The following is an 18,551-nucleotide window of genomic DNA, read 5'->3' on the forward strand; positions in this document are numbered from 1 at the left end:
TCCAGCTGCGCAGAATATTCAGCATTTTAATTGCTCCTCTTGTGTGTTTGATCATGGATTCCACATCTGCTTCACAGCTTCCCGAGGAATCGATAGTCGATCCTAAGTATTTAAACTGCCTTGAGGCAGTACTATATCCCTTCTATCTCCTCCCTCTACTAGATATTATTCTATCTCCTCCCTCCACTAGATATTCTGCTGTGCTTATATTTGTTCCAAGACCGCGTCGTTCAGATGCTTCCATTAACTTATTTATCATATATTTGACGTACTCTCTGTTTCGTCCTATCAGTACCAGATCATCGGCAAATAATAATGAGTAGGTAGTACCAAGCTGGAAGAGAAATCCCACACTTCCGCATGACTGATTCCCCCATTCCAATATATACTACATACATATTTTAAACGGAGTCGGCGACATATTGTAGCCCTTTCTAAATTCTTTCGATATTTGGAATGTCTCACTCAACTTTCTCCCTACATTAACTGCTGCGTACGATTGCTGGTAGATTCTTTGAATTAGGGGTATCTATTGTGCTTTACAACTGTATACTCCGTCGCTTCCAGTAGTTCGTTGATTGGTACAGAATCGTATGCTTTTCCTAAATCGAAAATGTTTGGTGTACTTCTTGACCCTTGGAATACACCTTCTCACTTGTTTGTCTATGACTGAAAGTATGACCCATATAGGATAGCCCAATGGTAAAACCTCCTGTTCCTCTCACATCTTTCTCTCAATCTCATTCTCCAACCTGTTCCTCAGTGTGGTGCTGGTAGAAGCAACAACACTAGTTCCCCTACAATTATTTGGGTGCATCTTCTTTCCTGTTTTGTAGATAGATACACACCGCTGTCTTGATACTTCCTCTCGCTCCACAACGTGTCAGAAAAATTTACATTTAAGTTGTAACGGGACAGCCTCCTCTAGCACTACTTTTCCTCAACAGTAACTGTCGATGCCGGTATCATTTTTTTCGAATTTCGGGTAGGTCAATATTATCTCAGTTGCTTTTCTGAAAACTTTCATATAATTTTATACACAATATGTTACATTTCATGCTAAAGTTTATGGAAAGTAACTGCTTTGTAAAATATTTTAATTTCGATGCTATAATCGATAAGTACTAGTTCTGAATGTACAGTTAAAATTTTTTTAGAAACACTTGAAATTACGTGTTATTTGTACATTTAAAATTTCTGTTATTAATTACGCAATCCTGAACTGTTTACTATGTTTATTTCTAAATTCGTTAATGAAATAATAATCGAAATCAAAACTATAACGAAAACTGGCTGGGTTTCATTTTTTAAGAAAGATCGTAAACCCTTTGGAATATTGTTATTTCTGCAGAGTGTGAGGCTCGTAATCTTGCCTTGATGTAATAGGACGTATTTTTGTTTAGTAGGTACGAACAGTGTAATTTCGGCTTTGTTAATGTGAAAAATCAAAATACTGTATGATATACTAAAATACGAGAAAATCTGTGGAAAATATATTTACATTGAAACATCCCCTTAGAAAACATTAAAAATTACTGTGCCAGTAAACCTCTTAAGTTATTTGATTTTAAAACAGCTGAGGAAAACTCAACGTACTCAAACAGTTTTCTCTTTACTTATTCTGATCCTCACTAAACTGACACACAATATTTTTAGCGCAACGCAATCTGACTTTCAGTAATTTGTACAAAAGAATGGCCCTGACTAACAATAACCTATACCTTTCATGAATCACTTACCCCACAAAAATCTTCGTTACTCGAACTACTGCAATACAGCGAGCGCCAATACTGCCAGCTAAATAAAAGATTCTAACTACTGAAGGCACTAACTACTGATAGGCATAGTTAGCAACTGAAAGATTTTGGTAGAGAACAAACAATGTATTTACCTTAATAATGTTCAAAAGTATCATACGTATCCATCAATTAATGATAACTATCTTTACAAAATTCCTTTTTCTGGCAGACACATATCTAGATCGTCCGCTTATAGTAACCTCTCAAAACTCTGGCACCTCTCTCTCCATATCCACCACTGCTGGCGGCTCACCTCCAACTGCCCAACTCTACGTGCTGTTCACATCCAACAGCCCAACACTACACAAACGGATATTCCAACAATGAGTTGAAACAGCCACAGACTGCACACAGCACAGTCAGTGATTTTCATAAAGAGCGCTACGTGGCATTACCAACATAAAAACCTAAACAGCCTACTTACATAGCCCCCACGCTCCCCGCAAAAAATTTTACAAATTGTTTTGGCCAGTGCCCAATAATGATTAGAAATTTTTTTCATAATTACAATACCAAATATCAAATGCATACACTTATGGATACAATGTTGCTCACATGCAAAGATTGTTATCACAGTCCATAAAGACAGTCCTGATCATTCATTACAGTAGTACGAAGTCTGAGCAGTAAAAGAAAATGCACACAGAAGCAGTGGATTTCCATGCAGTCTTGAACAAGTAGTGTTGTCCTCCCAGCGGAAAGACAGTGCTGACTCTTGACATGCAGACAGGTAATGGGCCACAACAGAGCAAACTCACAGCGGAGTCAGTCGAAGTTTTGAAGAATATTGGTAGGTAGTTCATCACAGAGCAGATCCACAGTATTTCTTGTAGAGATAATGGTATGGGTGGGCCACCACAGGTGCAGACGCACTGTAGTCCTTGTGGAGAGTATGGTATTGGTGGGTCATAAAAGGTGCAGACCCACTGTAGTCCTTGTAGAGGTGGCCAGCAGCCATCTGTTGCGACTGTGTGGGTGCACAATCCCCATCGAAGAGTCTTGCTGATAATATAGCAAGTCCATAAACCACCACTTGTGCACTCACAAAGTTTTTGGGATTGTCTTTAGAACCAGCAGTGCTGTTAACAGGATCCTTGCTGAATTATCAACACACGTGCGAGCGGAAACAGTCCCCCTCTTTTTTAACTTCTCACATATTGTGCATATACTATGACCAACAGAAAGATGTGCAGTGAAATGAAGTTTAATTTGAAGAACTGGTGTCTAACAATTACAAATTTATGACATGAGAATACAATTACAAAGGCACAAAATACATCATTAAAGAACATAATAATACAGATTACATTTGTATTAATACAGGCTTTACAAAAGAATAGAAATAAACATATACATCAGTGTTACAGGAACGATGACATAAGTAAAGAAATAAAATAATGAGAATAGTTTTCGAAACGTTAGCTTCACACATGAGCATTAAAACAGAACAGAATAAATAATGTCTAAACATCTTTACAAACTAAATAACATATCATTAATGCAAATTATATTTGAGGATAACAGTATTCCTCATCATAGTAAATGTAGCTTAGTATTAGAAAAATTCTAACATAACTCTTATGAGCTAAAGACATAAAAAAGGAAAGGACAGCGTTTGTTTCCAGTATAACATTTGGTACTGCAGTCAAACCCAAAACTTCATTCTATAGATCTTATTTCAACATTTGTCCCACATAAAAATCCCAACTAAGCATGCTTTCTGTATTTATATGTTCACATATTTCATACCTCAATATTTATTTTCCATTATCCTACCTCATCATTTATTTCCAAAAAATCCTACCTAAACCTGTTGTCCCTAAACCCTCTTTTTTGTTCATATCCTCTTTCAAAATAATTATTCTCCATTGTACACTACTTTTTAGACCAAACCTTTTTCTTACAGCGTCTCAATGCATTTCTTCCAGTTCATCACATATTCTCTTATATAGCCTACCCCATCTTAAGCCAACTTAAATCTACTGAGCTCAGATGCATAAACTAAGGTACGAGGCAATGCGGGAGCACAAAACAATTAACACAAACAGCAGTGATAAAAAAATTATACAAATTGACAAAGAAAGCAGCAGTATAACTAAATTAAAAAGGTAAATGCAACATTACAACAAATCTGAGTCAATGTCCAGCAACAAGAAAAATAAGTCAGTAGTAAAACTGGCTTAATTCAACATGAAATTCATTAGGACAATGCCTGACAAACAACAGCAACAAATGCAACAACTTATACCTAAATATGACAAAACTCAAACAGAAAAAATATTACACTAGGGTGATGCATCACAAAAACTTACTCTACCAAACAAGTTACCAAGTCGTTGAAAAAATTATGTATGCAATTCCTGTGAAGGGAAATGTCTCTTTGTGCTCCCATTTTTAAGAAAGTAGGTCATAAAATTATTATTTAATGCATCTGTAGACAGAAAACAGTGGTATTAGTACATCTATCAAATTTTATTTTAACCCATGCTGCAGTGCAACTAGAAACTAGATATTAAACAAAATGAGCAAATATATATATAAAGCAAAGCATGAAATGTCATTCACTAGCCGTATGTCATTTCAGTAAATATAAGCAATTACGAGCTCCAAAGTGTAATTACATGTCTTCAAGTATGAGCGTGTCTTATTTGCGATGCTTTCTACAAAGAAATGTCTCTGCTTTTCAAAATGCGAATGTTGCAGGTGCAAATGCACTGCCGAAAAGCACAGAGGAACATGTTGCAGACACTAATACATTATTATTGCAATTCATGCAACGAATGGGACAAAATCAGAAACAAATTGGGCAACAGCTTCAAAAGTTAGACATAATGGAACAAAATCAGAGACAAACATAGAAAAAGCTTCAAAAGTTAAACTCAATGAAACAAACGCTTGAACAAAGACGTGAAAATTTAACTACTGAGTTACATAACGTCGAATCGAAATCTCAGAAAGTTTGTGATGACATAAAAACACAAATTTGTGAACATTTTCAACATATATTTTGCGCCATGAAAATGCATTACAGAATCACGAAGCAGCTATAAATGAAGTGCAAACTGTTGTTCATGAAAATCGCGACACCTTGCAAGCTAAAATTGACTCAGTTGCATCTACCGATTCGGTTACGCAACTTGCAAAAACTTAAAGGACACAGTAGATGCTCTAAAACTTGGTTCAGAAAAACACACGGAGGAAATCACTTCATTATCAGACAAAATAACCGAACTTTCAGATCAGTTCACTAACTTATCTACCAAGGTAGATGATGATCTGAATGACACAAGACCGGTAGCCTTCACTGACACAGAAGAGCATGAACAAATTAAGAATTTTAAACAAAATCAGAATCAAATCAATGCACAGTACAAAAGAGAAATCCGGGAAGTACAAGATCAGTTGACACAGGTAATTCAAGAACTACATATTTCAGAGGAGACTCGCGCTCCAATATGGGAAGAGGGACTTAGAAATACGGAAAAGCCAGTAAATAATAACACAGGGCACTTCGGAAACTATGAAAGAAATTGGCAAGGTGCACCGAATTTTGAGACGAAACCACCGACACGACGTGACAATGATCGATATGCGAATCGCCGACATGATGATTTTGACTATAAGCTGTTCATTACTAAACGTAAATTCAAAACATTTAACAATTCTGGCAACGACATTCATCCACAAGCGTGACTTTATCAATTCTCTCATTGTTTTCCTCCCAACTGGTCATTAGAGCACAGATTGGAATTTTTGTGTGGCTACTTAGAGCTGTAAGAATGCGACCGGTCATTCGCTATTGTCACAGTGAAGGAGAATTTTATCATGCCTTCCTCTCAGCATACTGGTCTCAAGCTACTCAAGACCGAGTAAAACATAGCATCATAATGATGAAACACTTTGAACAATCTCAATTCTCGTGTCTTGTCAAATATTTTGAAGACATATTGCACAAGAATCAATATCTGTCAAACCCATACAGCCCCTCAGAACCCATCCGCATTTTCTTAATCAAATTGCCTGAACATTTACGACATATTACTTTGGCAGGACGTTGCAAAGACGACATTGAAGCTTTTCAGGGACTCTTACAAGAATTGGAAGATGACTGAAAATCGCGGGACGCGATACCAGGAAAACAACAATTATAGGTCACATCCATCACAATTCCGTGAGGAGAGAAATAATAACTGGACACGACAAGGATATTCTTACAACAAAAATCGTGACCAAAACAGACACCACCCGTATGACAACCGTTGGCAGATTAATAATAATTATAGGGAAAGATCACCCCTCAGCACTAATGACTATGGCAGAGCCAATCATAGAAATAGACAATATGTTAACCAGAACTGTGTCAAGGGACACAGAATAGTTTCAGACGCAACAGCTCACCGCGCAGTTATGATTCAGGGTGAAATTTTCCCCATGTGACCGACAAGAAAGAAATTACAGACATGACGACAGACGATATAATCTTAACAACAGACCAGAATTTAACCAAAATTGGCGTGATTCAAACAGGACACGGCCCCCTCGACAAGTCGAATTTGTAGAAGTTAGCTCTCCAAATCCCAGTAATGACAGGCGACAACAAAGAGGCAACAGACAATGACCTGCACCGCAGGCGGCCAGTTACGCCGCCTGGGTTTGAGAAAAATAACATAGAAGCTAACCTCGAGAAAAATTGCAGTATTCTTTACCGATGCATACCGCATGGTAATTGCGTTGAAGTTGAAACTCTGTATACTAGGAAGAGTAAAGGATTATACCACATTTCACATGTAAAACCATTTATAGAGAGATAATCTGCTTTTAACTGAGTCTTTGCCATAAGATTTCTCACTTCACGTTAGCAGTACGCTTTGTCACACTTAGAAACTGCTAACATGCAACAATGTTTTAAAGTTAACTATCCAGTCAAGAACAAAGGGAACTTATTTAAACAGTAATTACGAATGCATTTTGATAGAGAACAGATGACACAGTGTTATTGTGTGTACATTCTTGCCTGTTAGTTGCACGATTACGTAACGACTATAAGGCTTACATATTTCGAACATAGACTGCTAATGAGATTTTAATGTAACATTTTGGTTTACTTGAAAATACATTATGGATTTAACGTACTTCCTGTGAGATTACAAATGACTTAGTATTTGGTTTGTATGAGACCTACACGATTATATTACGATGCTACTAATGAGTGACACAATTTAGATTGTTGCTTTTGTGCTGTATCTGTTTTATATCTGCACAGTGTTTCTGTATTATTCTGGAAAGTAAAACATGTTTTAGTAGTAACTTCTGTGGTGTAGCTACAATGAGATAGGTATTTTTCGTTACACAACAATGCGTTACAGTACAGTACTTTCGTGGTCACGGTAATGTACGTAATAACCACGATGTCTATACGTGTAGCATTTCATTTTTGTTTATTGTGAGGTAAGTACATTGACTTCTATAGGACTTTGCTTATGGACAACGATAATTACGACACTTGGCACATTTTTACCGTTACGTAATGACTCAGATTGTCTCACAACAACACGCACAGTTTAGCGCTACAGTACACGTATTTTAGTGATTAATTTTTGTATTTGGAACATTTTTTTGAAAGATTTTTGAATTACAAACATACAAAGAAGGTTTTCAGCGATACATTTCATTCCATTGCCGTAATCTGTAACATGTGAGGGTATAATTACATTAATCCTCAGGGGGTACACGCCTAATTCGTATACTAAGCGTGTGGCAAGCGTTAGGAGCCTTAACTAATATGGTATTTGTTTATACAATTTTACACATCGGCACCACATTCTCTAACACAGAATTGCACAGCTGTCTGATCATTTAAGAGAGATAAACATTTTTTTTACTATGTCAGTGAAACATATTTACGTAATTACACAGTTAAATTGATTCACACTTATGAAGTTGTATTTTGTCTGTACTTTGTGAACTGTTCATAAGTTTTTGGAACCATTGTGATACTATGAGAGCTTTGAATTATGTATTTGGTAAGGGATCATGATTTCTGAAGTATGTGTGAGGTAGATGACTCTATTGAAGCAAACAGAGAGAATTTTTAAAGGTTTTGAGATTATTGGAGGAAGCTATGATGATTTTGAGATTTGATTGATGTGCTATGATTATATTATTACGACGACGATGTGTATTATGCTGTTGAGGCTTGTTTATGATCAATGAGATGATGCTATATGAGGAATTTGATTATGCTACATATTTATTATGATGAAATATTGAAGAAGTGTCGACGAATATGTGTATGTGTAATAAGGTAGGGAATAATGAGTAGTGGTTAGAGACTCTGATTTGTGAAAAGGATGTTGGAAACCAAGAATCGTATTGTAAGAGTTACGAAATGTGTGTACATGCGTGAATGTATCACAACACTGTTATTCATGAGATTTCGTTTCTACACATTTCTACTGCAATTTTTCGACCTGTGATTTTTTTTTTTTTTTAATATGAGACTGTCACTGTAGCAGAAACTGCTGTCGTAAATATTTCGCTAAGGACGGTAAGTCACCTTGACGTGATGTGCTGTAGGCATCCAACTGTATGACAGTCGCCTGGAAAAAAGATATTAGTGTGGGCCTTTCAGAAGCACAACAAAAAAATAGAGAGGCCATTAACACCATTTTCCGAGTCGGGATGTGGTTGGACCTTGTTGGTTCGTTGGAAGTGAGCAGCGACATAGTCTACACAGCACAAAGCCAGGCCAGGGCTTTTGGTGGCGGGCATGCACTGTTGCATTTGGAGGCACTAGCTATGTGAGAGACTTTTCACTTTCCTCTGAAGCAGGATCCTCAAGTAATTAGTTGCCCATTCTTAAAACTAGACGATTACGATTTCTTCGTTTTGGTGGATTGTTCTTTCCTCAGCTATTGACGTGTGTGCTAACAAGTGGTGTGTGAGTTGCCTAGAACCCAAGCCTTCTTTCGTAGTGATCTGACAGTTGTGACTTGTGTTTTCTGTATTCTTTTAAACTTGTCTTGAGTGGTATGTGATGCCTTGATCTTGGTGAGGCCGTGTCCGAAGTATAGGTATTTTGGTTTACTCATCATCAGCAAATATTTACTATTATTTGTGCAGTTGGATCTGATGGTTGGAAATCGGTCAGATTGTCGGTCTGTCATGAACTGTCCCTAGGTTGTGCTGCCTTTTCTTATATGACCTTAGGCCTGGGATGCCTGTCCCACTTCACTACACTCATAAGGGACCTTCTCAGGCTGATCCTGGAGTATTTTCTGAACACCACTTGTTATTGTTTTAATTGCTTTCCTCTTTTGTAATTTTGTAAGTACTGTGCTTTGCCTTCTCTAGTGTATTAATGCTGTTTTAATGATTGAAATTAGGCCTTCAGCCATGTTTATCTTAAATTTCTTGTTTGCTCTGTGTTTCGGCCTTCAGCTGCGTTTGTTTTAAAATATGCTGCTTTCAGCTGTACTGTGGAGATTCCTGCCTCTGAGGTTTCTCTTTAATTATCTTGAGTTCCTAAAATGGCTTATAACCATACTGTGCAAATGCTTATCTTAAGGCTTGTCTTTAATTATTTTGAATAATTGTTTGGGCCTTCAGCTGTGAAGATATTTCAGGTTTTCTTAAGATGGTTTTCTGTTGTACTGTGTAAATGTTAGTCTTTAAAGGTTGCCTTTTATTATGTTGAAATATTAATTGGGCTTTCAGCCGAGGAAATAATTTAAATTTTTCTTAATATGGCTTTCAGCCGAAATTTGTAAGTGCTTGCCTTTTCTAGAATTTTCTTTGCTGATCTGTAGTATTAATAGGGCCTTTAGCTGAAAAGATATTTTAATTTTACTTAAGTAAGGCCTTCAACCATTTGTCTAAATCCTTGTGTTGTAAAAGGAATTATTTAAACTTTATTATTGAGAAGTTACTAGGGCCCTTGTTGTTTTAAGGAGAAAACTGTGCATTGTGTTTTGGAGCGATAAAGTTGTGTGTTCTTGTGTAACTAACAGTAACTGATCTTGGCCCCTTTCCACCAACTTATCCTGATCCGCCCTGTATTGCAAAAGCTGATTTCAATAGTGTTTGGTCTATGAGGAAAAAAAAAAGCCTAATGGACTTATGTCTCAAAATGCATGGTTTTCATGCTAAAGTCCATTTATTCAGTGATACTTTGTAACAGAGGCTGCTGTCTAATACTCACTGTACAACGCAGCTGCAATTACAGTATGTGTTGAAAATGGTTTCCATGTGCCCCAACACATGTGTGTACGTGCCGTAGCATGTCTGTGTCACACGTTCTCATCGGCCAGGCTGCATCTGAACAGTGTCAAAGGCAGCAAGAATATGCTGCTCCAGTGTCTGCACATTTGGAACGGGCTCTGCATGCACGATACTTTTGGGATGCCCTATAACCAGAAATCGCATGGGTTGAGATCCAGTGAACGAGCAGGCCATGCAAATGGATCCCCTCGTCTGATCCATCGACCAGGGTAGACACGATTGAGACGCATCCGGACGTTAACGGCGAAGCGGGCTGGGGCACCATCACGTAGCAGCCATGTAACCATTCGAATCATCAGTGGCACTTCTTCCAGCAGAATAAGTATTGTCACCTGCCAGAAACGCCGATAGTTCCAGCCTGTTAGGCGACATGGAAGGAAGACTGGTCCCAAAATACGGTCGCCAATCATACTGGTCCACACATTCAGGATGTACCAATGCTGATGATACGCTGTCACCGTACCACAGGGGGGGGACCGCGCGCTGTAGCCGCACGGTCTCTGGGTGCCTTGCCACGGTTCGCACAGCTCCTCCCTGTCGGAGGTTCGAGTCTTCCCTCGGTCGTCTGTGTGTGTGTGTGTGTGTGTGTGTGTGTGTGTGTGTTTTGTCCTTAGCGAAAGTTAGTTTAAAATAGATTAAGTAGTAAGCCTAGGGACCGATGACCTTAGCAGTTTGCTCCCACAGGAACTTACCACCACCACCACCACCACCGCCATCACCACTACCACCACCACCACAACCACCACCACCACCACCATCATGGGGGTTCTGCATACTACCGTACAGTTGACTGTTGTGAAAGATACCATTATACATAAAGATGGCCTCATCTGTGAATAGGATGGATGACAAATCCTGGAATCGTGGTTACCTTGTGAAGAAACCAGTGACAAAACTGCTCTAGATGCGGAAACTGTGTCACTAGTAAACCCCACACATGCTGTAACTATAAGTGTAGTAACTGTTGTCATGGAGAATGTTCCACACGGTCAATAGGTTTACCCTGTACTGGCGGGCCAACTGCCTGGTACTGAAATGGCGGTCGCCTTCCACATTTTCCTCCAAGTCTGGTGTCCGAACATTTCGGGTACGTCCTTAATGACTTCCTGCTTCCTGAAACGTTCCTGTCTCAGATACAAGGCGAAACACTGTTGTAGACATTGAATGCTGTAGTTGTTGTCGGCAGGGATAGGTCTTCTGATACAACCTTTCTGCCCACCGCCCGTTGCCATTTGCCTTTCCGTAAGTAAACATCATGTCGAAATGTTCTCGATTCGAATGTGGAACCATTGTGTACAACGCTGTCTCACATCCACTACAAAGTGAGTCAGCACGAGAAGTGAACCGGACACAACAAAATGTGTCTCGACCGCTACTCGGACCCGGGATCTCCTGCTTACATGGCAGACGCTCTATCCGATTGAGCCATCGAGGATACAGCTGACAGTGCTACTGCAGGGACTTATCTGTGGCACGCTCCCCGTGAGACCCACATTTCCAACTTAGCTGTCCACACACTACATTTGTAGTGCCCATGCCCACTATTTACTGATTCCCACAAAAGTTTGAGCAATGTGAGTGCGTCCGCACTGAAGAAGATGATTGGCCGGTAAGCCTTATTTATACGAAGATGATATCTGTTCTTTCGGACATGTCTGAAAGACATGTAGTTTCTGGCGGACACAGAAGTCGGTCCTGTGATTTGCCGCCTTGCTGCAGAGTAATTTCATTCGCAGTTTCACTTGTCCAACCACGAACACAAACACTTCATTTTTTTTTCGTGCTCGCACTTCGGTGTGTCTCCAAGGCGGATGCCATCTCCATGCAGAGGTGCCACCACGAGTAGCTGCCGCCATCAGCTGGCCGTGTTGCGCCGTTCTGTCGCTAATAACGCAGCTCCGGCCTGCAGGGTTTCAGGTGGTTTTTCAGCCGCCCCAAATTCGACGTTTCTCGGCAGTGGCATCTGTAGAAACGCTTTTTACGCCTTAGATGATATCGTGGTACTCCATCCGATTTCCTACTTGTTTATCGATATTATATTTTTCACCTGTTGTCTTTGCTCTCTACATTTCACGCAGTGTCGTTTGTATTGGGGTCTTGCCAACATCTCTATCAAGTGAGGACTATTTACATGTTTGGTTTATGTCAATACCCATGATGTTCCTTGGACAAATTCATGATCAATTCTGTGATCCATTTAAAGTAGATAAATGTAATTACAAATTTTTACGAGAGCACTTATGTATTACACAGTCACACTGACCAGAATGCTTTCCCGTAATTATTTCTGGAAGGGAACTGCGATTAATTAATTTAATAAATAAGTTATATGAGATGCTAGCCGTTATAACACTGCGTTACATACCTTGTGCAGATTCATTATAAACCCATTTGGATGTGATTTGCATAACATCCTGATTCTGCCTCTCTCACTTGTATATTAGTTACGGTTTCCATGATGATAAACACGCGACTAGTTTCCAAACGATTTGGCCTCTATGATCCACGTTCTCAATGTAGATTTTTCTGTGAAAAACTACGTCGTCCAGGTAGTTCTGGAGACACTTAAAATTTAAATCACCCAGCACAGAGTAATAGGTGTGACAGTACAGCTGCCAGCCCGAACGGACTTCGTTATATTCAAAGATGTTGCAACTTGTACAGAAATATTTAAGTACTTTAGACTTCTCTGTGAGAGGTAGCCACAGTGCCTTATAACGTACAACTGGTCGTAACATTCCCCATCGAGTTTGGGAACCAAAAGATCGGCACTGCGTAGGACTAGACCAACGAATTACGCTATCAGCCAAAAGCTGATCAAACTTTCTTAATTCTCTTATCATCAATGGTCATAACCTGCAGGGCGACTGTCGAACTGGCACCTGTTCCGTCAGCAAGATCTTATATCGGACTTTCCAAGCGACCCCTAGCATATCGATGTGTACTTTTGTGTACCATTCCAAGACAAACTAGGCACGTCCCGTTATCTACTGAAACGAGATATATCAAAAGGTGATACCCCTACCTCTGCAGAGCGCAACACCCGGCATGTGACGGTACCTGCACAAAAACTACTCCCCAGGCCTAAATTTGAACATAATGACTTTTTTGGCGTAATTTAATATGCACCCCGATGTGCTCAAAATCACATTCCAGGAGCACGTCAGTACTCAATCTTTTGATAATAGGTCGAGAGAGTCGCTAAATGCCAAGATACAGTCGCACCATGTTTACTATCGGTAGTGGCCTTCCATTCGCAGTGTGACATAGCATACTCGATTTCTGCGTACCAAGTAAGTTTCAAATACGCAAAATTTTACTGATTTTGAACACCTGAGTCCAGGTGTGGAAACTACTCGTCCAACAATTCAATGTTGGCTTGCAGACCTGAAAGGAGGCTGCCACAAACAGTGACACGTGCAGAGAGCGTGGGAAAGGGGAAGGGGAGAGTTCAGAGTTTACGATGAAAAGAAGTTCAGGGCTGACAAACTTTTATTTTAAAACTTTTCCTTATTTTTTTTTAAGTTTCTTTTCTTTTCTAAAGCGCATCATCCGTTGGCCGGCTGCAGCCCCTATCCAGACGCGCGAAGTACCTTCCTTGATCCAGGTGCTGGAAGCCAGGACCATACCATGATTATATGATAGCGGAACAAACACTGGTAGCAGTTAGTTCTGTAAAATATCTGGGAGTGTGTGTGCGGAACGATTTGAAGTGGAATGATCATATAAAATTAATTGTTGGTAAGGTGGGTACCAGGTTGAGATTCATTGGGAGAGTCCTTAGAAAATGTAGTCCATCAACAAAGGAGGTGGCTTACAAAACACTCGTTCGACCTATACTTATTGCTCATCAGTGTGGGATCCGTACGAGATCGGGTTGAAGGAGGAGATAGAGAAGATCCAAAAAAGAGCGGCGCCTTTCGTCACAGGGTTATTTGGTAACCGTGATAGCGTTACGGAGATGTTTAGCAAACTCAAGTGGCAGACTCTGCAAGAGAGGCGCTCTGCATCGCGGTGTAGCTTGCTGTCCAGGGTTCGAGAGGGTGCGTTTCTGGACGAGGTATCGAATATATTGCATCCCCCTGCTTATACCTCCCGAGGAGATCACGAATGTAAAATTAGAGAGATTCGAGCGCGCACGGAGGCCTCCAGACAGTCGTTCTTCCCGCGAACCATACGCGACTGGAACAGAAAAGGGAGGTAATAACAGTGGCACGTTTAGTGCCCTCCGCCACACACCGTTGGGTGGCTTGCGGAGTATAAATGTAGATGTAGATGTACCACCAGTACTGATGCGGCATGGGTGGCAACGCTGGCACACACGCCATCCGCTGCTGAAGGAGCGAGACGCAGAGACAGCGGAACTGTCTTGCTCTGTAACAGACAACTGAATAATGACTAAGTAGACAACTGAATAAGTGACTAAGTCACACTGCAGTGCACACCAGCACTGTTCGATGACTTAGGAGAAAGGCAAAGAGCAATACATTGCTTAAGCATTAGCATAAAATTTCATACGAAAACCTGAACAAGTTCTGACTCCATATTTATTATAGTGCTTTGCGTTATGCATTAGCATTGAAATAAACCGGAAAAGTATTAATGATAACCAGGTCGCAGTAAATTTTGAACACTAAATTCTTTCAACACAGAATGGTCACAAACGAGCATTCACCATCAAACAGTAACATAGCTAACGTTTCTTTACATGACCAGTTAGTAACCCAAAGCATTATACATAAGACGCAAACAGCGGTCACTCTAACCTTACTCAAAAAAGTGAACTCACAATTACTACCTTAATTAGCTTGATGGCTTTACGACTATGTCAATAGGCCCTTATAACAAACTATGGCAACAAAGCGACTATTCACACTGGAGTACAGAATGTATGAGACTGGCAATATACCATCTGAGTTTCGGAAAAGAATAACATTCACATAGTTTCGAAGACAGCAAGAGCTCGAAATATCGGACAATCAGCTGAACAGTTCACGCATCCAAGTAGCAGAAAGAAGAGTAGGAAACAAAATTGACTATCTGTTAGATGACAAAAGGTAGGTAAAGGCACAAGAGGTTCAGTTCTCATATTGTGTTTGGTAATGGAAGCAGGACTGAAGAAAAATCAAGACACATTCATAGGATTTGTCGACCTGGAAAAAGTCTTCGACAACGTAAAATAGTATAAGATGTTCGAAATTCTGAGACAAATATGGATAAACTACAGGGAAAGACTGATAATGTATAATACGTACAAGAACGAAGGGGGAACAACAGGAGTGAAAGACCAAAAACCAAGTGCTCGGATAAAAAATGGTGGAAGACAGGGATATATTCTTTCGCCCGTATTGTTCAATCTCTACGTTGAACTAGCAGTGAGGGAATTAAAAGAAAGGTTTAAGAGTGGGATTAACATTCAAGGTGAAAGGGTATCGATGATAACATTCGCTGATGACAACGCTGTCTTCAGCGAAAGTGGAGAAGAATTACAGGATCTGGTGAATAGGATGAACGGTCTAATGGGTACAGAAGATGTGCTGGGAGTAAACCGAAGGAAGACGAAAGTAACAAGAAGTAGCAGAAATGTGAACGGAGAGAAACTGAACATCAGATCATAAAGCAGAGTAAGTTAAGGAATACTGTTACCTAGGCTCCAAAATAATCTGTGGTGGATGGTGAAAGGAGGACATAAAAAACGAACTAGCACTGCAAAAAGGACATTCCTGGTCACGAGAAACCTACTTGTATCAAACATCTCAATCTGAGTAAGAAATTTATGAGACTGTACCTTTTGAACACAGCATTGTATGGCAATGAAAAATTGACTGTTTGAAATCGGAACAAAGTAGAATCGACATATTTGAGATGTGGTGCTGCAGAAGAAAGCTAAAAGATAGGTAGACTGATAAGATAAAAAATAAGGGGGTTCGTCGCAGTAATGGCGAGGAATGGAGTATATGAAGGACCTGAAAAGAAGGAGGGACAGGATGGTAAGACATATGGTAAGATATGAAGGAATAACTGCCACAGTACTGGAGGGAGCTGTAGAGGGCAAAAATTGTAGAGAACGATAAAGATTGGAATATATCCAATAAATAATTGGGGGCGTCGTTTGCAATTGCTACTCTGAGTTGAAAACGTTGGCATAGAAGAGGAATTTGTGACGGGTCGCTTCAAACCAGTCAATAGGTTGATTGTTCGGAATAGGGCGTAAGCCAATACGAAGCTTTTTAATTCAAATATACGTTCCTGTCATATCCCTGAATATTGAGCATTCCTCCTGTGATACCCTTTCTAGGTAAATATCACTTAAAACATTAACGCATCTGAATATATTCGATTCATAACTCAGTTAATATCACGTGGCTATCTGTAGTGATTACTCACGCAGGTACGAAGTGGGTTCCTGAATCAGGACTACCACACAAGCGTGACGACGACAGCGAAAGAGGGAACAATCGCATAGCAGGCGGCCGTATTTCACAGCGAAATGCTCACAAGACAGTTGAGGAAAACAGTTTCCAGCTTTTAGGAAGTCATTAAAATGTTACACTTGCAGGGCGTAGATCCTCAGATAGCAAAAGGACCTACCTCAAACTGCAAGAGGGCGAATGGTGTCAGTATTGCTTACAAAGATTGTGATTGTCGGACTATGGTCTCAGTCAGTCAAGCTGAGTTACTGCAGGGAGAAGATTCTAGTCTAGGGACTTCGTCTAATTTCGGAAGATGTGTGGACATCAGGCTCTTCTATTTGCAGCAACGAAGTTTACTGGAAACTATTGCACAGCGGTGGACGGCGAGAAATTGAGGTATTATGGCTAGGTATTGGATGAATTTCTACGCTATGTGCTATTAGGTTTGACGCTGCAGATTGTGAATGCTGTATTATTTCCTATGGCAGCTGGGACAAACTACAACTATACGCGTTTGCGTCCAAGACTTGAAAATGCGGCAAAAGCTAGGCGATTTCCCAGTTCTTTATGGTTTTCTAATCAATTTTTTGTATTGTACGTATAAACGTAGTTAATACTTATTAAACTGATCAATTCCAATCAAGCACTCTTTATTCCACCATCAGACTTTCTACTAATATTTTTGTCGCGGTTAAAATAAATCACCTCTTTGATCTCTGTCTCACAACCGACAGAGAGATACGAACCCCTTGTGTTCCCAGTCCCTAATGTTAGAACTCAGCCGTATTAACTTCGTCCACTACACCGAAGATCAAGTCAGATAAAATCTTCTGCGTTTCCAAGTAAGGACAAGCATAAGGTCTGCAGAATACGACAAGGGATATAGCTCAAGAACGTAGTACGCCAGCCGGCCGAAGTGGCCGTGCGGTTAAAGCTGCTGCAGTCTGGAACCGCAAGACCGCTGCGGTCGCAGGTTCGAATCCTGCCTCGGGCATGGATGTTTGTGATGTCATTAGGTTAGTTAGGTTTAACTAGTTCTAAGTTCTAGGGGACTAATGACCTCAGCAGTTGAGTCCCATAGTGCTCAGAGCCATTTGAACCGTAGTACGCCATTGGAATCCTCTGACCTTTGAACAGACTTATCCAGCTTGTTCTTGACGTACCAACAGTTTAAAGTAGTCTTGAAGTTTTTCACATTAATAATTTTAGAATAAGAATTAGTATTCCTTCAAATTAATTTAAAGTCATACTTAACAAATGCAACAAATCAGCGGAATATGTTAAATAGGACGCATTGTTTCAATAAATATTGATCTTCAAGTGCTACATGCTTCAGAGGAGAGCTGAAAAACGGGCGTATTGGAGGAAACAGAAATATTCATACATGACCAAAAGTAGAAAAATGAAAGTCTGAACTAATTGACAGCACTTCACCTGCTTTAACCCAGTAGCATTAAGTCAGAAAATCCGTAATGATCAATAGTGTGTATGAGTCTGTATGTTCCATAGCACATCTTTGTGTATTTAATGTTGTCATTAAAAACATGAAATAGTTATTTTCCCTCTTATTGTATATATCAAAGAGCCTTCGTCAAAATGTGTAGGAGATATTAAAAACACTGGAATCGACACATCGATAGTGAAGTCGAACCAAGCTTTTGACCGCTATGTTGCTTCTACTGTACAGCGATCTTAACCATAATAAATAACGCGGTGAAAGTATTCTTTACAAGTTTGTAAAGAGTCGACAGCAGCACCTAACAAGTAGAAGCAATGGATGAAAGTGTACGGTACAAGATGGCATCCATTTCAGATGAATAATGCAGGAAACAGCACATGCCTAGACAGAACACAACTGCTTGAAGACCTACATGAATTCATATTAAATGTTTTTGTACTGGCAACTTTGCCCGATGCTGCGGTTATATCTCGAAATGTGACTGATGGCAGTCTCTGAAACATATGTTGATAATTTCTTCATCACTGCTAATGTAAAGTGAATAACAATGCTTTACTATCAATAGTGTATGATAAAGTAAATGCACCGTATTTTCATATC

This window comes from Schistocerca piceifrons, chromosome 8 (assembly GCF_021461385.2).
Source record: "Schistocerca piceifrons isolate TAMUIC-IGC-003096 chromosome 8, iqSchPice1.1, whole genome shotgun sequence".
NCBI lineage: Eukaryota > Metazoa > Arthropoda > Insecta > Orthoptera > Acrididae > Schistocerca > Schistocerca piceifrons.